Source organism: Equus asinus, chromosome 29 (genome assembly GCF_041296235.1).
Source record: "Equus asinus isolate D_3611 breed Donkey chromosome 29, EquAss-T2T_v2, whole genome shotgun sequence".
Classification (NCBI taxonomy): domain Eukaryota; kingdom Metazoa; phylum Chordata; class Mammalia; order Perissodactyla; family Equidae; genus Equus; species Equus asinus.
The window spans coordinates 33881415-33907442 of NC_091818.1; the positions used below are offsets into that span (position 1 = coordinate 33881415).

A 26028-nucleotide genomic window follows, 5' to 3' on the forward strand; every position below is an offset into this window, starting at 1 on the left:
TATGATTCCATTTTATTTTTTTTTTAACGTACATATTTGCATAAGAATCTAGAAGGATCTGCATCACAACCTTTGCTGCAATTCTCCCTGGAGGCTGCAATCGCAATTTTGTTTCCTTCTAATCTTATTTTCCACATTAAGCATTCATTAATTTTTTCCAGATATCATTTGTATACCATAAAATTCACAAAATTAAAATTCATAAAATTTCAAAGTGTCCAATTCAGTGTTTTTTAGTATGTCCACAAAGTTGTACAACTATCATTCATCATTGCAAAAAGAAACCCTGCACATATCAGCCATCACTCCCCACTGCTACCCTCCCTCCAACCCTAGGCAACCACTAATTACTTTCTGTCTCTATGGATTTGTCTGTTCCAGATGTTTCATGTAAGTGGAATCATGCAATAGGTGGCCTTTCGTGACTGGTTTCTTTCACATAGGATGATGTTTTCAAGCTTTGTCCATGTTGGAGCACTTGTCAGTACCTCACTGCTGCTTGTTGCCAAATAACGTTCCATTGTATGGCTCCACCACATTTTGTCCATCCGTTCATTAGTTAATGGACACTTGAGTTGTCTCCACCTTTTGGCTATTGTGCCCAATGCTGCAATGAACGTTGATGTACAAGTTTTCGTGTGGACACATGTTTTCAGTTCTGTTGGGTATATACCTAGAAGTGGAGTTGCTGGGCCATATAGTAACTCTATGTTTAACTTTTGAAGAAGGTTCTGTTTGGAAAACAGTTTTCGAAAAGGTCAGCACCATTATCCTTTCCCACCAGCAACGTATGAGGGTTCCGGTTTCTCCACGTGCTCACTAGTACTTGTTAATTCGTTAACATCACTTCTTAGAATGGACAGAGAGCACATGTGCTAAAGGAGCTGAAGACTTACTTTTTTTCCCAACAAATTTAATCCTTTCTGTGATTTTTTCCTCAGATGAAATATAAACATGCTAAGATTTTCTGTTAGAATAGTGCTATAAATCTGGCATCTATTGGATTCTTAGTCTGGGAGGGCTCATGTAGAACTCTCTGCATGCGTTATCCCATTGAATATTTACAGAAAACCTTGACCTTGGAACCTATTCTAGAAATGAAGAAAATAGTGTTCAGAGGTGAAGTGACTTGATGAGCATTATAACACTGCCCCAAAGCCAAAATTCTTAACCCTCATTGTGACATCTAAAACCTCGTCTCTCCCTTCTGCTGAGCTTTTCTGGATGTACAGCTGAAGAACATTCGATAAGGCCCATCATGTGTCATCCACATATTTTCCCACTGGAAAAAAAATCTTCCTCAAGATGATTTTGCACAAGTAAGTCAGCTGTAATTTATCACACTCTGAATGCTAACAAATTCTCCGGATGCAAAACCTATAGCATATGTATAAATAATTTGACTCAGCGGAGTAAACATTAATTCAATGCTTTTTAAAAAAATGAATGACATTGTTTCTCTGAGTTGTGGTGATATCTCTCTCCTTCTGGATTTTTTATTGGCTCATTGCTGCCAATAGGAATGGTTTCTAAAACTGATTAGCCTCGAGAAAGATTTTATAATCAAATAAATCTGAAGTTAGGCGTGCTTTCAATTTTGTTTAGAAGTGAGATATTTTTTTCCAACTATACCTTGCTTCCCAAAGAAAGCTGGTATCTTTTGTGTTGTAAAACATGTCTGCTTCTCTGATTTCAAGGGACAGTGGGACCAATTCTGCTTGTCATTGGCCAATTTCAGCTCCTGAGAAAGACCTGTGGAGCAAGTAGATGTGAATAAGATCTGAATAAAGCATATTATTAGATCTCAAAGAGAATCAATAGAATCTAATGTAGTTTTCCTTGCGTTGCATCAATAAAGCACCGTTGTTAGGAACGCATTACAATCTTGTCTTCTCTTGGTTTGAAGGCCTGTTTTCTGTCGTGATAGGGGCTGATTTGCCTCTGGGTCATCTGTCCTAAAGAAGGATGTGTTTGGTTTTGTAATGCATCATTGCTGCAAACATAACTTAAGGCTCAGAACACCTAGGGAGATAGATTTATGTTTATTATCTGTGCTTTATAAATAAATTTTAACCTGGAAAGATTACATGGCCTAACACACATTCAGCTACATTTGGAAGGTTGATCCACGGTTCTAGGCTGAGCCTTAATCTGCTTAAAATCAGGAGAAATCTAGGGGATTGCAGGCTCACCCCTGACTTCACTGCTGTTGAAATGGGGGCCAGTTGGGTAAAGGGCTGTTAGAGGCTGAATGGGCCCCCCTAGAATTCATATGCTGAAGCCCTAACCACCAGTACCTCAGAATGTGACTGTATTTGGAGACAGAGTCTTTAAAGAGGTACTCAAGTTAAAATGAGGCCGTTAGAGTGGGCCCTGATCCAATACCACTGGTGTCCTCATAAGAAGGGGACATTTGGACACAGACATGCACAGGGGGAAGACGATGTGAAGACACAGGGAGAAGAAGGCCGTGCACAAGCCAAGGAGAGAGGCCTGGGACAGAGCCCTCCCTCACAGCTGCCAGGAGGAGCCAACCCTGCCCACACCTTGAGCTTGGACTTCTAGCCACCAGAACGTTGAGAAAATAAATTTCTGTCATTTAAGCCACCCAGTCTGTGGGACTTCATAACAGCAACCCCAGCAAACTCATACAGAGGCCTTTTCTGCCACTTTATCCACAATGAGTCAGAGACACAGGTCTCCTGACATCCAGCTCGATGCCCCAAGACTGAGCCTTTGAGCCTCACTGTGCTGGACCCAGAAACCACAGACATACCAGCTGTTTGGGGCTTACGTGCCCCATGTTCATCTTAGATTCCACAGGGAAACAGGGTGAATCCAGCGCTGCAGTCTCCTCTCTGGTCAGGGCTTCCTTCCCCAGCAACTCTTCATGAAAGATTTGGAATTAGCCTTCTGGTCAATGGATGAGGTTGAGTTGACATCCCAGCTTTCTCTCTCCAATTCTCGTGCTGAGGAAAGTTTCTCCCGGGAAACCTTCTTTGGTCCAGATCACCAGAGGTGGCGCCCACCCAGACCTTCTGTTCTCTGTTAAGAGGGGCCCTTTGTTCTTGTAAAGCATGCAGCCACACTGCCCTCTCCCCCGGGGAGCAGTCCTGCCTCTTCGCTGGGGCCCTAACTGTTTCTCTGAAGAAGGAGAAACAGTAACGAGCCACCACGCTAAGGGTTCACCAGGCACGGTCTCATTTAATCTTCACAACTCCCTGAGGGAAGGTGTTACCATCTCCATCTGCTGGTTGGAGAAACTGAGGCACAGACAGGTTAAGAGCTCACCCCAAATTCACACAGCTCGCAGGTAGAGGAGTAGATTTGCCTTCTAGTCTCTGACCTTAAGGTCTGAGCTCTTGCCACTGCAGAATGCTATGATCCTGTTGAGAGAAAGGCAGCCAGGTTGCCATCCTCCTCACGGCTGGGAGTCTTGGGCTTAGCCACCTCCCTCCCAAGATAACAACGGTGAAAAGGCCCAGCGAGGACCTAGCCGAGCTAGTGCTCACGACATTTAGTCTGTGGAAGCTTCAGAGTCCCATTGCTGGGGTGGCTGACAGACTGCTTTCCATGGGGCTCTAGAACAGCACCGCTCAAAGGCTTGGTCACTGCTCCACAATGAGATGAACACAGAGGTGAGAGTGAGCATTCAAAAGCATCCACACCAATTTAACAGCAGTGTTGTCAGTGGAAACTAATAATAAAGAAATGAGGGGCTGGCCAGGCGGCACAGCGGTTAAGTTCACATGCTCCGCTCTGGTGGCCCAGGGTTTGCCAGTCTGGATCCTACACACCACTTGTCAAGCTGTGCTGTGGTAGGCATCCCACATGTAAAGTAGAGGAAGATGGGCATGGATGTTAGCTCAGGGCCGGTCTTCCTTAGCGAAAACAGGAGGATTGGTGGCAGATGTTAGCTCAGGGCTAATCTTCCTCAAAAAAAAAAAAAAAAAAAAAGAAACAAAGAAAGAAAGACAAAGAAATAAGCTTGTATTTCACACATCTTTTTTATACAATAATTTCATTTTTCTTGTCATACATCATACTTCATCACAAATCAGGAAACTAGTCCTACACCATGGAGAGTTTGAGAAGCGCTACCCAGAGGCCAGCATAACTGAGGAGACAGAAAGATGGTGGAGAGGCACAGACGCCACGTGTTATGGACTGAATGTGTCCTCCCTGAAATGCATATGCTGAAGCCATAACCCCAATGTGATGGAATGTGGAGGTGGGGCCTTTGGGAGGAAATTAGGTTTAGAGGAGGCCATGAGGGTGAGGCCTCTAGGATGGGATTGGCGTCCCTATAAGAGGAAGAGACCCCAGAGCTCTCTCTCTCTGCCAGGTGAGGACACGGCAAGAAGGCAGCCATCCGCAAGCCAGGAAGAGAGCCCTCACCAGGAAACAAATCTATGGCATCTTGATCTTGGACTTCCAGCCTCCAGAGCTGCGAGAAAGAAATGCCTGTTGTTGAAGCCCCCTAGGCTGTGTTTTTCTGTTATAATGGCCCGAGCTGGCTGACACCCGGGCTCTGCTCCTGAGAACCCAAGGCTCCATGGCTGCAACAGAGCCTCCTGCCATCTGGGCTACCACCACTGGCAGCATTTCTGCCTGGGGTCTTCATCAAAATTGGCGTGGGCTCCCATGACATAACGACAAAGCCATTTCCCCAGGACATAAACCAGCCCATACAAGGTGCCATGTTGGAAGGCAGGTCCCAGGGCACATCACACCCCATTCCCTTCCTACTGCCTGACGTGGGGGCCACCTTCTGCCCACCTGCCCTCATGCCTCCTTGCGCCCAGACACCCCACAGGTTTCTATCTCAGAAAGGCAGGGCTGGGGCTCATGATCCCTTCCCTCTCACAATGCTGGTCCCCCCTTGAGGCAAGGATTCCCGTTGGAATCTCTTCTATCCCTCTTTAGCAACCAGAAAGTTCCACAGAGCAATAGTTTCCCCCCTTCCATTGTAAAATTGATTTGTATCAAGAAAAATGCCCTTTCTATATAATGCAATCTGCACGAGACTTGTTTTTGTTTTGGAAAAAAGTCCAGATGCTTTAAAAGGTTATGCACAGCCATCCCAGCTCTTCCCAACAAACCTAAGCCTGCAGCTTAGGTCATTCATTTCTCAATATCTTGGGAGAGAGAGGTCAGGGATGAAGGCAGCTCCGGGATAGTGGGGGTGTAGCAGGACAAAAGGAGACCTGCCTTGCCATTAACTAAGGGGACCTTGGGCAAGGCCATGAACTGCCCTGACCTGGCACCCCACAAGGTTTTGGAGCTCTATGACCCCAAACTTCTTGATGCAGTCACTTTTACGAGCAGGCGCTCCTGTCTTTTAGGTAACCAAACAAGCAGCCAGATGGCCTGAAACGAGCCTCCCCCTGCCCCTTCATTCTCCAGGCCACCCTGTTAATAGGAAAGTAGCCGGAAGACAAGCAGCAGAGAAAAGGAAGCGACCCCGTGACGAACAGCCGATCCCTAGAGAGGACCTCTCCCTGATGGGCCAAATGATGGTGGCTTCAGCCTCCTGGAGTTTGCCAGGGAAGTCTGCGTTTGTCTTTGCAGGTGCTTCTGTCCACAAAGCTGGATCTGGCTTCCGCCCGGCCCACTTCTCTTTCCTGCCCAACTCTTGTGGTTTCCGTCAGCCCCATGCTACCCACCTCCTGGAGTGCCCTTCCCTCCTCCATCCTGTCCTGCCTGGGGTCCAGCTGACTCAGTCTCCTCCCCTCCATCCCTGCATCCCCCTCCTCCTATGGCCCGGTTCTCCTGTGCCATCCCGAGACACATCCTCCATATTTACACAGCATTTACAGTGGACAAAGCAGGCTTGTGGAATGCTCTCAATATTGTTGATTTATTGGTTTCTAAACAAAAATCACCAGGTCTGGAGAGCTGAGAGTAATTTTTGTCCCTGCCTCCCTTGTCTGCCCAGTGTCACTGTAATGGGAATGGCCCCGCAGAGTGGGGTGGCTAGGGGACATCCGGCACTTTACATACATTCAGTCCCTGCTGTGAGCCTGGCAACCCCTGTGAGGCAGGAAGTAGCTCCCTTTTTTTTTTTAATTTTATTGAGGTCATATTAGCTTATAACATTGTGTAAATTTCACGTGTACATCATTACATTTCAGGTTCTGTTTAGACTGCATCGTGCTCACCACCAATAGTCTAGTTTTTGTCCATGCCCATTTGTCCCTTTTGCCCTACCCGCACCCCCTTCCTCTCTGGTAACCACCAATCTGTTCTCCATATCTACATGTTTATCTTCCATGTATGAGTGAGATCACATGGTATTTGTCTTTCTCTGTCTGACTTATTTTGCTTAGCATAATACCCTCAAAGTCCATCCATGTTATCACAAAGGGCATGATTTTGTCTTTTTTATGGCTGAGTAGTATTCCATTGTATATATAGACCACATCTTCTTTATCCATTCATCCATTGATGGGCACTTCAGTTGCTTCCACATCTTGGCTATTGTGAATAATGCTACGATGAACATAGGGGTGCTTGTATCTTTTTGAATTATTGACCTCATATTCTTTGGATAAATACCCAGTAGTGGGATAGCTGGATCACACGGTATTTTTGTTTTTAATTTTTTGAGCAATCTCTGTCCTGTGTTCCATGGCGGCTGCACAGTTTGCAGTCCCACCAGCCGTGTACAGGTAGCTTCCTTTTGTTAACGTGGAAGGTGAGGCTCACCTGGATGCCTGGGTGCAGATTGGAGGCCCTGGCCCATCAACTGGTCTTAAAAAGAAACAAGCACAGGTTGGTCACATACTGACTGGGCCAAGGCAGAGCGCAGAAGAAGAGGTGGCTCAGCCCTGGGCTTGTGTGATGTCAAAGCCCTTCTCCTCCACCAAGCCTCCTGCTCTGGCCTCTGCCCTTACCCCTGGTGGTGTGGGCACTAGGATGCCAGACCAGTGAGGGAAGGTGGGAATCTAGACTTCAGTGAGGAGGGTGGCAGATGCAGAGCCTCTGTGATGCCCAGAGGAGGAGGGACCAGGAGGCCAGGAGAACCAGCTCTCCCCGCAGGAGCCACAGAAAGCTTGCCTTCCACCTAAAGAGCAGAGCAGAGGCAGCTGCCAGGAGCCAGCGGCGGCTTCACCCTTGGGAAGTTTGGGTTGGGTTGGCCCAGAGAGTTGGGTCTGAATGGGGTTCAGAAAACTGACAGGTCAGTCCTGACCCAAACACCAGTGGAGAATCACTAAGCCCCTCCAGCTGGCTTCTCCTTTTGCATCCGCTCCCTCGCTGCTGTCTTGACATTGGCCCAGAGGACACCATCCAGCGCTTCTGAGGCCCACTGCCTGCTTCCAGGCTGCTGGAGGAGCAAGGCATTCAGAAACGCGTGACCAGGCCTTTCTGTGCTCGGGGCTTTTAATCTCCTTAATTGAAATTGATTGGCCTCTTGGGAGGCAGCTCTGCATTGGCCCTGAGCTTCAGCATGTGATCAACTTTTGCTTTTTCTTTTAAAGACCAATTGATGCGCAAGGGCATCTAATCTCGCTGAATCCCGGGCCCCTTTCCCCGCCAGGAGCAAAATCAGAAACAGGCACACTTAAAAAACAGCTCAGGAAATAAAAGCGCCTGATAAAAATAAGAGGAGAAGATTCTTGTCCCATTGTGGCCTAGCATTATACAAAAGGCCAGTCAAAACTCCATTACAGAGGCAAGATGCAATCTCCCGGGGAGGGAGCAGTGTGAGGAGAGGGGGTGTGCGCCTTCTGAAGCTCACAAGATAAATAGACTGGGCTGGGGCATGTCTCAGAACCAGCTGCAAAACAGATAAAAAGGGAAGGAAAGCGAAAGCCCTTGTTAACTTAAAAGAAAACCAAACATCGAGAGAACTGTTTGAGAATCCAGATTTGCGTTCATCCAGACACACAACCCTCACCCCAAGGGAGCTGGAGCTGGTTTACAAACCGGTTTGGCAGGTTGTGTCTAAGCCTTTAACAGGCCTCCTTACTTAGCAGACTGATGCCATACTCTGGAAGTATCCCTTTGAGGGCTCTCCTGTGCCGTGCTGGTGGGCCATTTCACCACTGGGCGCTGGACTTGAAAGTGGCTATGCTGGGGAGGCTCAGGCCACCTCAGAGCTTCCAAGCCCTGGGCTCTGTCCCTCACCGGCTGCATGGGGTGGCACCAGGACACAAGAAGCACCTTTGAGGTAAGGAAGCACAGCGCTGACAAGTCAAGTAATCATTATGAGTGACAAACTCCTTCTAAGGACATCTGGCTGCCCAGCCTTCTAGAGATCAAGTTGAAGGGGATCACGATATGCCACCCCAAAATATGCCACTTTGACATGAGGATTATTTTAAACTGAAGGCAACTGAGAATCGACAAAATGCAGGAAGAGTTCTCTTCCCTCCTCTTTTCTGCCTAAGTCAGGGCATAAATTTCCCTTTGTGAAGGTGCCTGCCTCTCCTGGACTAGGAGGAGGAGAGCGACTCACCACCAAGACCGAGTTGTTATCGAGATGAGTCTGCATAAACAGACCTTACTAAAATACCCCTTATCTTCCATTAGCTCTCCCCATACATATCCTAGTCACTTCCCCATAATTTATCATCCCTTGAAGCCCAAACCTCCTTTCCTTGGTTAAAGATGGTATATAAGCTCCTGAGTCAAGTCTAACCATCTCTTTGAGTTTCCCTTCTTTGCTGTGAACTCCTGTGCAGCAAAATATTAATAAAATTTGTATTCCTTTCCTCCTGTTAATCTATCTTTTGTTGGTTAAATTTGCAGGCCCCCAAGCACTGAACATAAGAGGATAGAGAAAAAGTATTTCCTCCCCAACAACATCCAGAGATCCAGATTTAAAAAGCAGAGATCCAGCTTGTTTGCTGCAGAAAGCTCCATTTTCAAACAAATTCAAGTTGAAAGTGGTTCTTAGTCTCCACTTTCCCTAGAAGCAAGAATGTGACATAAAAGTGAAGAAGAGGGTGAGCCCATAGCTGTCTCAGTCATCATGGGCCAAATCTTCCTCACACACACACACAAATCAGTTGCGTTTCTATACACTAACAACGACGTACCAGAAAGAGAAATTAAGAATACTACCCCATTTACAATTACAACAAAAGGAATAAAATACCTAGGAATAAACTTAACCAAAGAAGTGAAAGATCTGTACACTGAAAACTATAAAGCGTTGTTAAAAGAAATTGAAGATGACACAAAAAAAATAGAAAGATATTCCATGTTCTTGGATTGGAAGAATTAACATATTTAAGATGTCCATACTTCGTAAAGCAATCTACAGATTCAATGCAATCCCTATCAAAGTTACAGCAACATTTTTCACAGAAATAGAATGAAGACTCCTCAAATTTATATGGAATAGCAAAAAAAACCCCCAAATAGTCAAAAGAATCCTCAGAAAAAAGGACAAAGCTGGAGGTATCTCACTCCCTGATTTCAAAATATACTACAAAGCTATAGTAACCAAAACAGCATGGTACTAGCACAAAAATAGACACAAGGATCAATGGAACAGAATCGAGAGCCCAGAAATAAACCTAAACAACTATGGACAGCTAATTTTCAACAAGGAGCCAAGAACATACAACGGAGAAAGGAAAGTCTCTTCAAAAAATGGTGTTGGGAAAACTGGACAGCCACATGCAAAAAATGAACGTAGACCATTATCTTATACTCTATACAAAAATTAACTCAAAATGGATTAAAGTTGAATGTAAGATCTGAAACCATAAAACTTCTAGGAAAAAACATAGGCAAGATGCTCTTCAACATTGGTCTTAGCTTCATATTTTGAAGTACCATGTCTGACTGGGCAAAGGAAACAGTAGAAAAAATAAACAAATGGGACTACATCAAACTAAAAAGCTTCTGCACAGCAAAGGAAACCATGAACAAGACTAAAAGACAACTTAACAATTGGGAGTGGATATTTGCAAAGCATATATCTGATAAGGGGTTAATCTCCAGAATATTTAAAGAACTCATATATCTCAACAATGAAAAAACTAAAAGACAAATTAAAAAATGGGCAAAAGATCTGAACAGACATTTTTCCAAAGAAAATACGCAGATGGTCAATAGGCACACAAAAAGATGGTCAACATCACTAATTATTAGGGAAATGCAAATCAAAACTACAATCAGATATCACCTCATGCCAGTCAAAATGGTTATAATTAACAGGACAAGAAATAAGTGTTGGAGAGGATGTGGAGAAAAGGGAACTCTCACACACTGCTGGTGGGAGTGCAAATTGGTGCAGCCACTATGGAAAACAGTATAGAGATTCCTCAAAAAATTAAGAATAGAACTACCATACAATCCAGCTATTCCACTGCTTGGCATTCATCCAAAGAGCATGAAAACATGAATGCATAAAGATTTATGCACCCCTATGTTCTTTGTGGCATTATTCATAATAGCCAAGACTTGGAAACAAACGAAGTATCCATCAAGGGACAAATGGACAAAGAAGATGTGGTATATATACACAATGGAATACTACTCAGCCATAAAAAATATTGAGTCTTGCCATTTGCAACAACATGGATGGACCTTGAGGTTATTATGCTAAGCAAAATAAGTCAGAGGGAGAAAATCAAGTACCATATGATCTCACTCATAAATAGAAGACAAGAACAATAACAACAAACAAACACATAGATACAGAGATTAGATTGGTGGTTACCAGAGGGGAAGGGGGGAGGGGGAAGGGCGAAAGGGGTGACTGAGCACATATGTATGGTGATGGATGGTAATTAGACTTTGGGTGGGAAACATGATACAGTCTACACAGAAATCGAAATATAATGATGTACGCTTGAAATTTATATGTCATAAACCAGTGTTACCTCAATAAAAATGTTAATTAAGTAATTAATTTTTAAAAAAAGAGGAAGAAGCTGCCTGTTATATCACCTTCCTTGGGCAGGTTGGGGTTGGGGGATGGTGTTAGCAGACACTTGTAGTAAGTCCCTTCCTGCTGCACAAGCTTTAGCAGTGGCAGAGAGTGAAGGAGGGACCTAATGTGGGGACAGACAGGATGGGGGTGGGGGAGAACCCTACTAGGTAATTTGTTTACAATAGCCCAGTGCCTACTGGGGGGAGATGGCAGAACAGGTAGGGTACCATGACAAGTTCGGAACAAGCTTCTCAGGCTGGAGAACTTGACCCTGCTTTAGGGAGATAGGAAAGTTCTTAGGGATAGGATTTGGTAGACCACTTGTTTTTTGGTACAAAATCTCCCAACTTAGACAAAGAGTGAGTACCAAAGAAGAGACACACATCACTGTGAAAATGCCCATCAGCCTGCTCCAGAGCAGCAAGCAGGGCTTAAGAATAGAAAACTTACCATTTAGTACCTTGTCACAGGAACCACGGACTCTCCTAGAGAGCTTTTATCAATGGCTACTTCCACTGCGGCATGTTTGAGCTCCCTGTTAACACCACTTGTGCACACAACGATGGACACTGTGGGCAGAAAGAAGCCGGCATATGAGAGCAGCTAATCCAGCCAAGGCCTGGAATGACAGTGCTGGGAGGGCAGACCCAAGGACACAAAGGACAACCCAGAGGGGTGAGAAGTTGGAGGAACCTGAGGGACAAGCTGCAGCACTCCAAGCCCCTGAGAGAGAACACCACGGTGCTCTAGAAACCACAACGTTCCCCTCACTACACCTTTCCACAAAGTCCCCATTATGCTCCTCCCAAATTGCTTTCTTTCAAAAACTCATGGAACCCAAACAGTTCATGAAAATGTTGACCAACTCTGCTGTCAGATTGGCTGTTAAGTACATAAGACTCACCACCTAGAGCACAGATCCAACCTCCCTGTGAAATGTACACAACTAAGAGGAAGGGGCCTTGGCTTATGCAAATGTCAACCAATCACACCTTGCAGACACAACCCTGGCCTGAATCAGATAAGGGCAAAACCAAGTGAGTGACTCTTACCAGCCCAGTCGTTTTTAGACCAAAAGTTTTTAGACCAAAGTTTTTAGACACCATGGACCTGTTCTCATAGCTTGTCCATTACTACATTTCCATTGTCATAGCCTTGAACACCTACAGGGCATTTCATGTTGTACAGGCCATAAACCTAGGCCTTGAGAGTCTAATCTAACCCATACTAATGGGAGGTGCAAAGACCAGAAAAGCTCCAGAGGTGTTCTGAAAACATCATATGATGAACAGCTTTCAACATCCAAAATTTAACCATATGAGACAGGTCTGCAGCTTCCTGCACTTCTGATCTCTGGGTAACACCACCTTCCGCCTTTTTGTCCTCCCAGCCCTTCCACCAGCTTTATGACTCAATTCCCTGTATTAAATCCCTCTCTGTTTGAAAGACCTAAAGTGGCTTCTGGGTTTTCTGACCGAAAACTTACTGATGAAACTTCTTCAAATTTTTTTCTTTTGGACATTTGTGTCAATATCCAAGTTTTCATGTTTGGGTCCCTGCCCTTTTTCTTCGTTTTGCTGAGCTCCTCAATAAGATCTTTCCATTTTTAATTTTTTGGTTGTTGATGTTTCTTCCCACCACCTTCTCAACGTTGGTAAAATTTGATGCTTGCCCCACATTGTGTTCCGCTGCTTTTAGACCACTGCTACATTAGTTATAAAACAACCTTAAAGCACTGAGCAGGCCTAATCCCTTCCTCTGGGGACACCTCTGGGCTTCACTGAATCTTTTGTTCCACTGGATCATTAACAAAGAAGGTCTGTCACAGCAGGACTCTGCCCCTGTTGATGGGACCTATGCATAACTAATGAAGAGGAAAATTGGTAGCACAATGGCCTGATCAGTCTCAACATGTTTCTAATAACTTCTACATCTCCTAATCTTCATTTCCCTATACATCTTCTCTCATTCCTAAATGAGTACCCCAAATCGTCTTTGACCCATGAATATTTTCAAGTCTCTATTTTCTCTTCCTTTCCTCCTCATCTTACAGTACTTTGTTTTGTAGAGGTTACCCCAGCTTCTCGGTCACACTGTACACATTTTAAGGATTAGTTGCCTTGATCTCTAGTTGTGGACGTTAAGATGGCATAGATATCCAGCAACCTGGGAGATTTAAGAGTAGACTTTATCTTGTAGAATGCAAATACAACAAGTGATAGGTACTAGATCTCTGTTTCAAATATGAGGTAGCTATGCTTCCATAATGCTTGGAACAGTTTATTACTTGTCCAAAGTCACAGAGATTGCAGGAGGCAGAGCCAGGATTCGAACCCAGATCTTTCTGATGACACAACTCCCGCTGATTCCACCATCAAGAGGCGAGCCTCTAACAGTGACAAGGGAGCCCAGAAAAGCATCCCAGAGGCAGAAGTGAGTGCCAAAGACCTGTAGGAAGCTAAGAAAAAAATAAACAAAAGCACTGAATTTTAAATTCCAGTAAATTCCATCACTACTCTGTCAACATGAGGTACCTCTTAGATGAACATTTCATTCAGGTGTTTCTCAACAACTCTAGCAGCGTTAGTATGAAAACCTCCAGTTCAGAAATGTCTTCCAGAGTCAAGTTCCCCTGAGTCATATATATACATGGAATACAGTCCTACGAACAAGGAAAGAGGTGTGGCAGGATACACAGGGAAGGAGAAGTGAGAGGAGACCAAAAGTGGGGAACATAATTACTTTCACTGTTTTACACCTATGTTTCACTTGTGACAGTGAGCATGTATTACTTTACAATTTGAAAAGCATCAAATTAAAAAGATTAAGGTCTTGGGGCAAAAACAATACTATACAGTCACCAAATCCCATTTTATTTTCTTCCTCCTGCACACACAAGAAGACTACATTTCCCAGCCTCCTTTCCATTTAGTTTGGGTTTATATAACCAGGTCTTGACCAAAGGGATGTGGGCAGAAGTGATGTAATATACCACTACCAGTCCTGGCACATACAATCCCCTATGTCATCACCCACACTCTCTCTTCCTCTTTGGTGGCAAACTTTGAGGCCACGTGATTAAGATGACACCATTGCAAGATGGGTGGAGCCTAGATCCCTGAATCAATTATTGGAGGAGAGCCGCCAAGGAGAGCCACCTGCTCTACATCAGACAAGGACCTGTTGTATTCAGCCATTGAGAATAAGGGGTTTCTTTGTTACTGCAGCCCAGCCCTGCCTGTCCTGACACATATGGTGCTCACACATGCCAGGAAATGTCCCACAGGTGTCCTGAGAGCCTCTTGGATACTTCACACCTGGAAATAGCGTTTCAGTGTTTCTGCTAACTGGATCTTTTCAGATGCTAACTTTGCATGAGGACATATTTCTGAGTATAGTTCCTTCCCCTTCTTCTGCCTCTGAATTACCTTCTCATCCTCACTTTGCTGTGGTGTGTTTGTTCCAAAGGGAAATAAATCAAGGGCTTATCAGGAAGGAAATGGTACACCCACTTTCATTTTTGTTTAAACGAGACCTGAAAAGGGAGGAAATTTTACCACAATTTTATTCCCCCTCAGGGATCATTCTGAATTTTACTATCCTAATATTTACTTATTGTTGCAGTAAAACCTTGGATAAACCTCCAGGGGATGAGTTGTTCTAGACAGACAATTGTTTCACAGAACTGGAGTTAATGCAGTTAGGCCATAAAATGCTGTGGACTTTAAAATGATTTGAAGAAAATATCTATGAAGCATATTAAATGGAGGATGGTGACATGTTCTGCCTTTTTTTTTAGGGGATCCAGGATTAACCCAAGGTCCTTGAATGCACGATGTTCCCCTGAGGGGTGTGTGGGTGGCTTTACCTCTGCCTGGAACAGTCTTCCCTTCCCTTGTCCACTTCAATCCTCCTCATCCTTTGGATGTCAGCTCAAAAAACCAGTTCCCTCAGGCACACCTGTAGAATTTTACTAAACTCATCAACCTGTTCACTTAAAACGAGTGATTTTTGCGGTACGTAAATTATACCTCAATAAAGCTATGAGAAATGAAACAAACTGTCAAGGAGGTGAGTATAACACCCCCACCCCACCCTTGAATGTGGGCTGCACTACAGTACAAAGAAGGAGACGGGAAGTATGGAGAAATCTGACAGAAGCTACGTCAGCCAGGCGGTCAAGGTCAACATCCACAGTGACAGGTCAAGTTGATAGCACATACCCTTGATATGATGTGATGAAAATGGTACTCTACCTCTGGGGTCTTCTGCCCAGAAGTCATAACCTCAGTCTAATCATGAGGAAAATTCCAGCAGAGGTACATTCTACAATCTACCTCACCTGTATTCCTCAAATCTGTCAAGGTCATCAAAAACAAGGACAGTCTAAGAAACTTTCACAGCCAAAGTTGAGCCTACACAGACATGAGGACAACAACATGAGATCCTGGAGCACACAAAGAACATTAGGTACAAACTAAGGAAACCTGAACCAAGTATGGACTTCAGTTAATAACAATATATCAATATTGGTTCCTTTCTTGTGGCAAATGTACCACAGTAACATAAGATGTTAATAGCAGGGGAAACTGAGTGTGGGATATATCGGGAACTCTTTACACTATCTTCATAATTTCTCTGTAAATCTAAAACAGTACTAAAAAATAAATTTCACTTAATTCATATTAAAAAAATTTTGTCCCAGCCCCTCAAACCAGCTCAAGTCCCCTCGCTGTATGTTCTTATAGCAATCTAGACTATCGACTAAATGAACTCATTTATCACCATATGCAATGATGTCTGTGCTTTTTGCTCAGTGTTGTGTCCTTGGTACAAAGTTGGGGCCTGGTTCTCAATAGGTGCTTAGTAATAAACATATAGTCAGTGCCATATCATAGAATGTCTGATCCATGACAGCAGGATTGTCTGTTCTGCTCTCTACTGTATCCCCATGACCTAGAGGGCACCTGGCACATGGTAGACATTCAATAAGGACCACTTCCTCCCCAAATCCAGCCAAGGAATCTTCTCAGTCCTCTACGGAGGTGTTGATGGCAGCCATATATTTCACCAGATGAACTGAGAGGCATAGGGGACTGGTCTGTAACAAGAAAGAAAGAAATAAGCCAACCCTCAGAGTGAAGGAAAGACAAAGGACAGAGAGAGAGGTCCTCCTGGATTCCCAGCAGGGCTGTTCCCTCTGGTTCCAGTCGATTCCCGGGCCCACTCTTCTGGGAGATGCCCCTGCTATATGTAGTCCAGAGACCCCTGACCATCAGTCCTGCTGCTTAAGTTCAACTTCACCAAAACGTTATCCATGTCGTGTTTATCTACCCTGTGTTTCTGTTACAAAAGACGCTAAATCAAATTAATGTAGGAAAACACCACCTGTGATATGTTGAAGAGAGAGAAATGAGACAATCGAGAACAGAAATGGGGCTAAGAAGGGGAAAGTAGAGGCCACAAGAAAGGAAAGAGGAAGAACCAGAAATACACGAAAATGGCCTAACAAGTACAGAAACAAGTAACATACGGGTTTCAAGGTGTTGGGAACTCATTCATTCAGCAAATGTGGGCCGAGCGCCTCCTAGGTGCCCGGTTCCATTCTAGGTGTCAGGAACCCAGCACTCAACAAAACTATGGAAATTACCACCCTCATGGAGCGTGCATCCTGAGGGGGAGGAGGAGAGTAGAAAATAATCAAATAAATGATTAAACCAAAGAGAGAGCAGAGACTGGTGAGTGTTTATCCCGTAGAGGTAAAATAGAGTGTGACTGAGTGGCCACTTTGTATTGGCTGGTCAGGGAAGGCCTCTTTAAGAAGGTGACATTGCAATTGGTAACTGGAGGACAAGTAAGTGCTAGAAGTGAGAAGGTGGTGAGGGTGTCTAGCCAGAGGGCAGAACCAGTGCCTTAAGGCTGCGAGGAAGTGTTCTCAAGAATAGGGAGTGGTCTGCCTCCAGTGAATGCTTGGCAACGTCTGAGACATTTCGGTGGTTTCAATGTGGTGATGGGGGGGCGGTGCTACTGGCATCCAATGGTTAGAGGGATGCTGCTAAACATCCTACACCACACAGGATAATCCCCTACCCAAAGAATTATCCAAATGTCAATGGTGCCGAGGTTGAGAAACTCTGCCCTGAGGCCATGGCAGGATTGGCATTCTCTAGATGTAGAAAGCAGGACGTTGCACCAGAGAAGAAGAGAAGAGAGGGCAGGGCTCTGAAGTAAGTCAAGGAAGTGGGTAGGGGTCAGATGGTGCACACTCTGGTATGCCATGGCAAGGAGCTGGCAATTTATTCTAAGTGTCGTGAGGAGCCCACGAATGTTTTCAAACTGGGCAGTAAACATGGACAGCTTTATTTTTGGAAACAGTTCCTCTGGCTCTTGTGTAGAATGTGGTGGGAGGGGCACGTGTGAGTGAAAGAGGCTGGGTGGCGGTTTTTATAGTAGAGCAAGGTGACGGCAGCGTGGATGGAGGGAATGGCAACAGAGATAGAGAAGTCATGAATTGAGATTGATTTCAGAGGTAGAACTCACAGGTCTTGCTGCGGAAGTGAATGTGGAGGGTGAGGGAAAGAAAGGAATCAAGGATTCGCTGAAGGTGGGGCCAGCTTCGTGGATGTGTGACCGGAGCAACAGCCATCCCTATCCCAGGCTGGCAGTGACCTCGGTGGAGGGCTCTTGGCCACCCTGGATCCAGGTGCTGAGTACATCCCAGCGTGGAGACTGCAATCCCTTTGGGGTGGCCCATCCACTACGGGATGGGGCTTACAGACCTGTGGGAAGGGGACACTGACTTCCCTACTCCTGGCTGGAGCTCCGCATCTTCATTTTACACTGGGCCTGGCAAATTATGTAGCTGGCCTTGCTTGAAGGTTTCCAGCTTGAGCAACCAGACGCTTATTTAGTGCCATCTACCAAAACAGGGCAGAGCTGGGGTGGGGTAAAAGGTACAGTTTGGGACATGTTTAATCTCAAAATGCGTATGAGACAGCCAATCAACAAGATCAAGTAGACAGTTGTGTACATCTATCTACAGCTCAGAAAAGGTATAAAGTTGGAATGCGTCAGGCTGTAGCTAGTGTTTAAAACCATGAGAATGATGGTGAAGTTGCTGTGGAAAACAGTATAATCGTTCCTCAAAAAATTAAACATGGAATTACCATGTGATCCAGCAATTCCACTTGTGGGTATCCACCCAAAAGAAGTGAAAGCAGGGCCTTGAACAGATATTTGTGCCCCCATGTTCATAGCAACATTATTCACAATAGCCCAAAGGTGGAAGCAACCCAAGTGTCTATTGACAGATGAATAGATAAATAAAATGTGACATATCCATACCATGGAATATTATTCAGCCATAAAAAAATGAAGGAAATTCTGACACATGCTACAGCATGGATGAACCTTGAGGACATTATACTGAGAGAAATGAGCCAGTCACAAATCCTACCAATATTGTATGATTCCACTTCTACGAGGAACCTAGAATTGTCAAATTCATAGAATGGTGGTTATCAGAGGCTGGGAGGAGAGGCGAATGGGGAGTTAGTGTTTAGTGGGGACAGAGTTCCAATTCAGGAAGATGAAAAAGTTCTGGAGATGGATGGTGATGATGATTTCACAATAATGTGAAAGTACTTAGTGACATTGAACTGTACACTTAAAAATGGTTAAAATGGTGAATTTTATGTGATGTATATTTTATGACAATAAAAAAAGAAAGAACTTATTATTTATTGAACATTTCCTATATGCCCAGCACTGTTCTAAGTGCTTTCCTTGTTTAAAACTCATATAACTCTTATAATCTCTAAGGTAGGTACGACATTATCAATAACATTTTATAAACAAGGAAACTAGTGACCAGAGATGTTAAGTAATGGGTCTAAGCTCACACAGCTTCTAACTGGCCAGGCTAGGATTTAGACTCAAGCCATCAGGTTCCAGAGCCCAAGTTTTTTTAACATACTGTACTACTTGTCAACAGAGATTATGTCGTGTGCCGCAAGAATACATGTTTCACAGTAAAAAACTAATCTGTTAAATTAAAGGCTGAATTTACAGCCCACAGGCAGCTAGGTCCTGGCCTTTCACCATATTCTAACCCCACTTCCCAGCACAGGGCCTGGTGCAGCAGGAGCAGGGAGAGCGAGGGGAAGGACGGCTCGGGTGACAGGTCGTTTTATCATCTCTGAAAACATCGCACTGTGACCAGAGACACCCCCAGGAAATACATCCCAGGGGGTCTCCTGCTGTGTGTGCACAGGCCAGGATCACCAGGGGCCCCTCTCCTGGCCCTTAGGAGGATACAGGTCAGCAGGGCAGCCCCCAGTCCCAGGACCTGGGGAGTACATTGGAGGCTCCCTGGCGTTGGAGGGGGCAGTTACTGTGCTATTTTTGGGTTCCTTCCTTACGTTATCAATTAAACCTCTCAGACAGAAGCCATGCCAAAGCTGTGGAAACTCCAGGCCTGCAGCTGAGGAAAAGGCGGTGGTTGGACAAGCAAGTGGGAAGTTTAATTTATGAATCAAAGTTGGAGTGGGCTGGCAGAAGGGAAGGTGCTAACCGCTCGTGTGGGTTCAGCTTGGAGATCCGAAGTCCCTTGTCCAGAGACACATCCCAGACTGTCAGGAAGGCACTGCCAGTTCTGGCTCTGGCAGGCCTGGGGCGCTGAGATGGGAGAAAAAAAGAAAGGGGGCAGACGACAAGGATGCGAAAGGCCTTGCTAGCTCGGGGCCTAGTCACTTGAAAGAGCAGGAGTGGCCTTCGATTTCTGGCGAGGGCAGAAGGTGGCCGAATCCCCGAGTGGGAATGACTCCCTCAGCCCCAGGAGGCCCCACAGCGTGTGAGCGGGCAGCCCCGCTTCCTAAAACTCCTGTTAGGTGTGGACCCCGCCCCGCTCACCCCCAAGATGGAATTTAACTTGACCAGTCACCATTGCATTTGAAGGATTCCTTACCTCTTGGGCCCCCTTTTGTGGTGGGAAGGCCTTTGACCCCAGTTACAGGAGCTGGGTAGCATGCTCCGGGTGGGCATGTGGGAGGCCCCTCATGATTCCTGAGCCCTTCTCTAGTCACACTCCTACAAAAAGAAGAGGATGGAAAGAGAGTGCCCTTCTCTGGTCCCCACTCCCAGGAGGGCAATTTACTCTAAGCTCTAGTTTAAAAAACAATCAGCATCTCTTTCTGGTACAGAGCTTTAAGAAGGTGCAGCTCTCCACCCACCGCCTGCCCCATCACACATCACACACCCGTCTTCCTAACCCTAATCGCTCCACAACTACGGCTGTCTTGAGGTGTCTGGGATCCTCAAAAACGGACACAAATGCATTTTAATGTACACGCATGTGTATTAGCTCGCAGGGCTTCCATAACCATATACCACAGATAGGGGCTTAAACAGCAGAAGTGTATTTTCTCACCGTTCTGGAGGCTGAAAGTCCAAGATCAAGGTAGGGGCACAGTTGGTTTCTTCTGAGGCCTCTCTCGGTGGCTCGCAGGTGGCTGCCTTCTCACTGTGTCCTCACACGGTCTTCCCTCTGTATGCGTCTGTCTTAGTCCGTTTGGGTGGCTATAATAAAATATAAATTAGGTGGCTTGTAAAGAGCACAAGTTTATTTCTCACCATTCTGGAGGCTGGAAGTCCAAGATCAAGACAAGATTTGGTGGCTGGTGAGGGCCCGCTTCCTGGTTCATAGACGGCCATCTTTTCTCTGTGTCCTCGCATGGTGGAAGGGGCAAGGGAGCTCTCTCTCTTTTTTTTTGAGGAAGATTAGCACTGACCTAACATCTGCTGCTAATCCTCCTCTTTTTGCTGAGGAAGATGGGCCCTGAGCTAACATCTGTGCCCATCTTTCTCTACTTTATACGTGGGACGCCTACCACAGCATGGCCTGCCAAGCAGTGCCATGTCCTCACCCGGGATCCAAACCAGCGAACCCCAGGCTGCCGAAGCGGAACGTGCGCACTGAACTGCTGCGCCACCGGGCCGGCCCCCTGGTCTCTTTTATCAGGACACTAATCCTATTCATGGGGCTCCACCCTCATGACCTCATCACCTCTCAAAGGCCCCACCTCCTAACACCATCACCTGGGGGGTTAGGATTTAACATATAAATTTGGGGGACACACATTCAGCCTGTAGCAGGGTCTGTGTCCTAATCCCCTCTTCTTATAAGGACACCGGTTGTATTGCATCATGACCTGATTCTACCTAAATTACCTCTTTAAAGGCCCTCGCTCCAAATATAGTCACATTCCGAGGTACTGGGGGTCCGGGTTTCAACATACGAATTTGGGGGGACACAATTCAGCCCAAAATAGCATGCAAATGACTGAGGGTGTTCTTCTGAACACAGCATTAGCATAGGGCCCATCAAAAATGCTTCGTTTAACTTATTGGAAATAGCTAAATTTTTCGCAAGGGAGGCAGAGAATCTAGATTGCTTTGTCGTCTTCATTTTTATTCTCACTGCTTTTAAACGAAATTTCTAAAACAACACCTACAGTCATTCAAATCTGGGGATTCGTTAACTATGGTTTTCTCCTAGATTTTTTTTAATACGTCAGCTCTCCCATCCAACCCCAATGCAAGGAGATATCAAAAAACAACTCCCACAAAAACAAACAAACAAAACACAAGAAACAACCGCAACGTGTTACCATCATCCACAGCAAGTAGAAAAATAGTGAGCAGGAGAACACAGCCTCCACTCAGCCTTCTGGAATTCACATCATCCCACATTCCACCGAGCGGAAATGACTAGTGGTAAATTTGGTGTATTCCCTTCTTCTTGTTTTTTCTATCCATCAGTATTTTACGTGGTTGAGACCACCCTTTACATGGAAATCAGTCTTTCTTTTTACCATTCTCATTTCCTAACATCATTAAAAACTATTCATTGACATGTTGAATGGCTGCATAATATTGCATGGTGTTTCATGCCGTGATTGACTTAACCATTTCCCATGGTTGGACATTTAGGTTGTTTCCAGTTTCCAACAATACAAATAAGGCCGACAAACATCTGGCATATAACCTCGCCTGCGTTTCTGATGATTTCTTTAGGCTAGGTTCCTGTAAGTGGAATTGCTATGTCCAAGGCACACGCATTTTTTTCAAGGCTTTTAGAGCACAAGAAAATAGTTGTCTTTTCAGGTTCCGTGACTTTGTGGGTCAGGAAACAATCTGTCAGGCCTTACCCTGGTGCTAATCCAACATTTGGTCCTAAATTCTCACCAGGGCATCTGCTCACCTTCCCACCCTAGCACAATTATTGCTTCCAATAATTACAAGGTGGGTGCTGTAATGGGTACAGGGAATAAAAAGGTAATATGGCTGTTAACAGAGAAAAAAAGGTGAGGAAGAGACGTGGAAATGCTTACATTTATGAAGCCCTTTCACTCTGAAGAGCTCAAAGTTTTCCAGAGACATGGTCTCATTAATTTTCATAGGTTTGTTATTTTTCCTTCTGATCCAGATTCAAACATAAACCGTATTTATTGGCTTGTATTCATGCGTTCACTGTGCTCCTGTTTTCTTGATATTCCCTAAAATGGCTTTTATATTTGGGACTTCTGGTTCTTGCAGATGACAAAAAGCCCCAAACTGGGTCTATTCTTCTCTCTCTCTTAAGACCATAGGAGGAAAATAGGAAGGACAATTAGTCCCATTTTAAGCACGAACAGAGAAGTGATGCAACCCAGCACAGGACATCCGCAGCAGGGTGAAAGGAAGGACTCAGGGCAGAGGCCCTCAGTGAACACTGCACACACGGGGCTGCTTGCTTTCAAAGTCACTCGCTTTCACCTTCTTGCGTAAACTCACATTCACAATTTCTGACCTTGTAGAGATTTTTTGAAACAGATTGTGGTAGACAGACTAACAGCTCCCACAAAGATGTCCACATCCTATCGTCGAACCTGTGAATACGTTACCTTACATGGCAAAAGGGACACACTATACAGGTGTGATTAAATTAAGGATCTTGAGGTGGGGAGATTATCCTGGGTTATTGGGTGTAATCACAAGTGTCATTATAGGAGGGAGGCAAAACTTGCATGCATCAAAGGACACTATCAAGGAGTGAAGAGACAATCCAAGAATGGGAGAAAATGTCTCAAATCAAATGTCTGATAGGGGGTTAATATCCAGAATATATAATGAACTCCTACAACTCAATGACAAAAAGACAAACAACCCAGGGCCGGCCCCGTGGCCTAGTGGCTAAGTTTGTGCACTCCACTTTGGCAGCCTGGGGTTTGCTGGTTTGGTTCCTGGGCATGGACCTACACACTGCTCATCAAGCCAAGCTGTGGCAGCGTCCTACACAGAAGAACTAGAGTGACTTACAACTAGGATATACAACTATGTACTGGGGCTTTGGGGAGGAAAAAAAATAAAAAGAGGAAGATTGGTAACAGACGTTAGCTCAGGGCCAATCTTCCTCACCAAAGAAAAAAAACGCACATACCTTAAAAAAAAATCTATTGATGAACTTTAAAAAAAAGACAAACAACCCAATCAAAAAAATGAGCAAAGGACTTGAATAGACGTTTGTCCAAAGAAGGTATGCAAATGCCCAAAAGCACACGAAAGGATGCTCAACATCATCAGTAATTAGGGAAATCAAAACCACAGTGAGACACACTTCACACTCACCAGGGTATCTATAATCACAAAGATGGACAATAACCAACGTCGGCAAGCACATGGAGAAATTGGAACCCATGTGCGCTACTGGTGGGAACAGAAAACGATGCGGCAACTGTGGAAAACAGTTTGGCAAGAAAATAGTTTCTCCAGGCTAAACATAGAATTACCACATAACCCCACAATTCCACTCCTGGGAATATACCCAAAAGAATTGAAAACAAAAACTTAAGCAAATACTTGTACTCTAATATTTTTGCAGCATTAGTCACAATAGCCAAAAATGGAAACAACCCAAGTGTCCATCCACAGATAAATAGATAAACAAAATGTGGTACATCCACTCAGTGGAATATTATTCAGCCATAAAAGGAACATTGTAGAATATGCTACCACATGGATGAAGCTTGAAAACATCATGCTAAGTGAAGTAACCAAATGCAAAATGACAAATGCACTTGCGTGACTCAATTTACATGTAATATCTAGAATAGGCAAATCCGTAGAGGCAGCAAGTAGATTTAAGGTTATCATCAGCTGGGAGGAGGAGGAGACTGGGAGTTATCACTTTTTGGGTACAGAGTTTCTGTTTGGGTAATGACGTCTGGAAATAGTGAGGGTTGCACTACACGGTGAATGTAATTAACGCCGCTGAATTGCACACCTTAAAAAATGGCTAAATGATAATGTTTATGTCATATGTATTTTACCGCATTAAAAAAAGAGGGATGCAAGAAGTCAAAGTCAGAAAAAAAGAGATATGAGGATGGAAGCAGAGATGGAAGTCATGCAATCTGAAGATGGAGGGGCGGGGCCGCGAGCCAAAGAATGTGGGCAGCCTCTAGAAGCTGAAAAAGGTGAGAAAGCAGACTCTTCTCTGCAGCTTCCGGAAGGAATGCAGCCCTGCCAACACTGGATTTTAGCCCTCTAAGACTCCTTTCATACTTCTGACCTCCAGAACCGTAAGATAATAAATTGCTTTGTTTTAAGCCACTGAGTTTGTGGTTATTTGTTACAGCAGCCATAGAAAATGAACACAGATGTAAAACATTATTATTTTATTATAGTGCACTAACCATGACGCACTAATTCACTTTGTAGTTGATCCACGGGACTTTTAAAGTTCCACATCAGAGAGCTTTACAGTTTGTGTACAAGTGCTGATTAGCTGGCAGGAGGAGCCCACTCTGTGTTCAACCAGCGTCTGATTGAACTGGAATTCACTGAGTGACTTGGACTGTCGGACAGTGGTGCCCTTTCATGAAAAGATAAGCTTTTAGAATAGACTCAATTAATGATGTCCCAAAGAAAAATCTTTCTCCCTACAAAAACCTTCCAGAAAATCCATGCGACATTTTAACTATATAATTTATGAGAATTATACCTGTGTGACACAAGTGGGACTGCATTCTTGTGCTCACAGCCTTTCACGTCTTGCCCTTTCTCTACACTCCCACAGCGCCCAGCGTGACCTCTTATCACACCGTTCCCTTGAGATGAGGGCTGATACCTGGTCTTAGTAAGCTTGGCATCCTTAGCATAGAATTTACTTATTTATCCTCATATCTAATTATGGAATGAAAGGCTTTCTATTTGATAATCTGCTAGGTGGGAAGATAATGTTCTGGAGAGTATCCTAACAGATTGAAAAAACCAGGATGTCCCAAGGATATCTATATCCTAATAAGTGACACCTAGAGATAGAGTAGTATTAACTTCCAAGAACCTACAGAACTTTAACATCTGGCCGCAGCATCTCTCTCCAGTCTCTCTCCTAACACCAAGATCTTTATTCCTAGGCATACCCAGGTGGTGTTCCTGTGAAAACACCAGCCTCCGGCTAGTTTCAATGCCTAAGATTCTTTGTGCCGAATTCCAAAGTTGCTTCTTATCCATTTACTATCTTCACATGACTTTGCTCCACTCCATAAACTCAATAACCGCCAATCAAGTTACAGATAGGTGCACCGGGGTCACTTACCTAAGCTCCAAGCCAGGGCTACAGACATCCTTTATGTGGTAGCATTGGGTGGGTACGACGGCTTTGCTGGCAGTTGGGTGTCAACCACTGTCCCTACAGAGTCCTGAGTCTCAAGGCTGATGGAGGCAGTGGGTTTTCTGACAGTCCCAGAGGTGGCGGTGTTTCACTGTGGTGACTGATGCACAACCAAGGAGGAATGGAGCCCAGGTGGAAGAGCAGCTGCCCGAGGTACTGTTCAGCCCTCTGCCAAATCACTTCTTCCCAGAGCTACCTGATCAGTCTGTGGTTTCCTGCACTTTGCTTACAAGCTAAGGTAAACAAAGAAAACGTGGCAAATCCACCTGCCCTTTCTTTCTTCCCATTCTCCCCATGAAAATGACACCTTGGATACAGCGGATCAGTGAACAAACCAAAGAGACCTTTGTTAAAAAAGAACGAGGTAGAAAGTAAAAGAAGTTTGGCAACCGTCATTGCCACTTAATAAGACGTTTCTCCAAAT

General features: G+C 44.7%; 1 long non-coding RNA gene across 5 annotated transcripts; it reads right to left on the bottom strand.

Moving 5' to 3' along the window:
* LOC139042502 (uncharacterized) lies at positions 1-25793 on the bottom strand. Of its 5 annotated transcripts, XR_011499281.1 has the most exons (7): positions 25530-25793; positions 20319-20467; positions 19857-19978; positions 15859-15992; positions 14760-14851; positions 11342-13553; positions 1-3929 (listed from the first exon to the last, which is right to left on the bottom strand). It is a non-coding gene; the product is annotated as an uncharacterized lncRNA (long non-coding RNA). The 5 variants fall into 5 exon arrangements; XR_011499280.1 differs by having other exon boundaries at positions 11342-14851; XR_011499279.1 differs by having other exon boundaries at positions 14760-15992.
* Between the last annotated feature and the right edge of the window lie 235 nt (positions 25794-26028).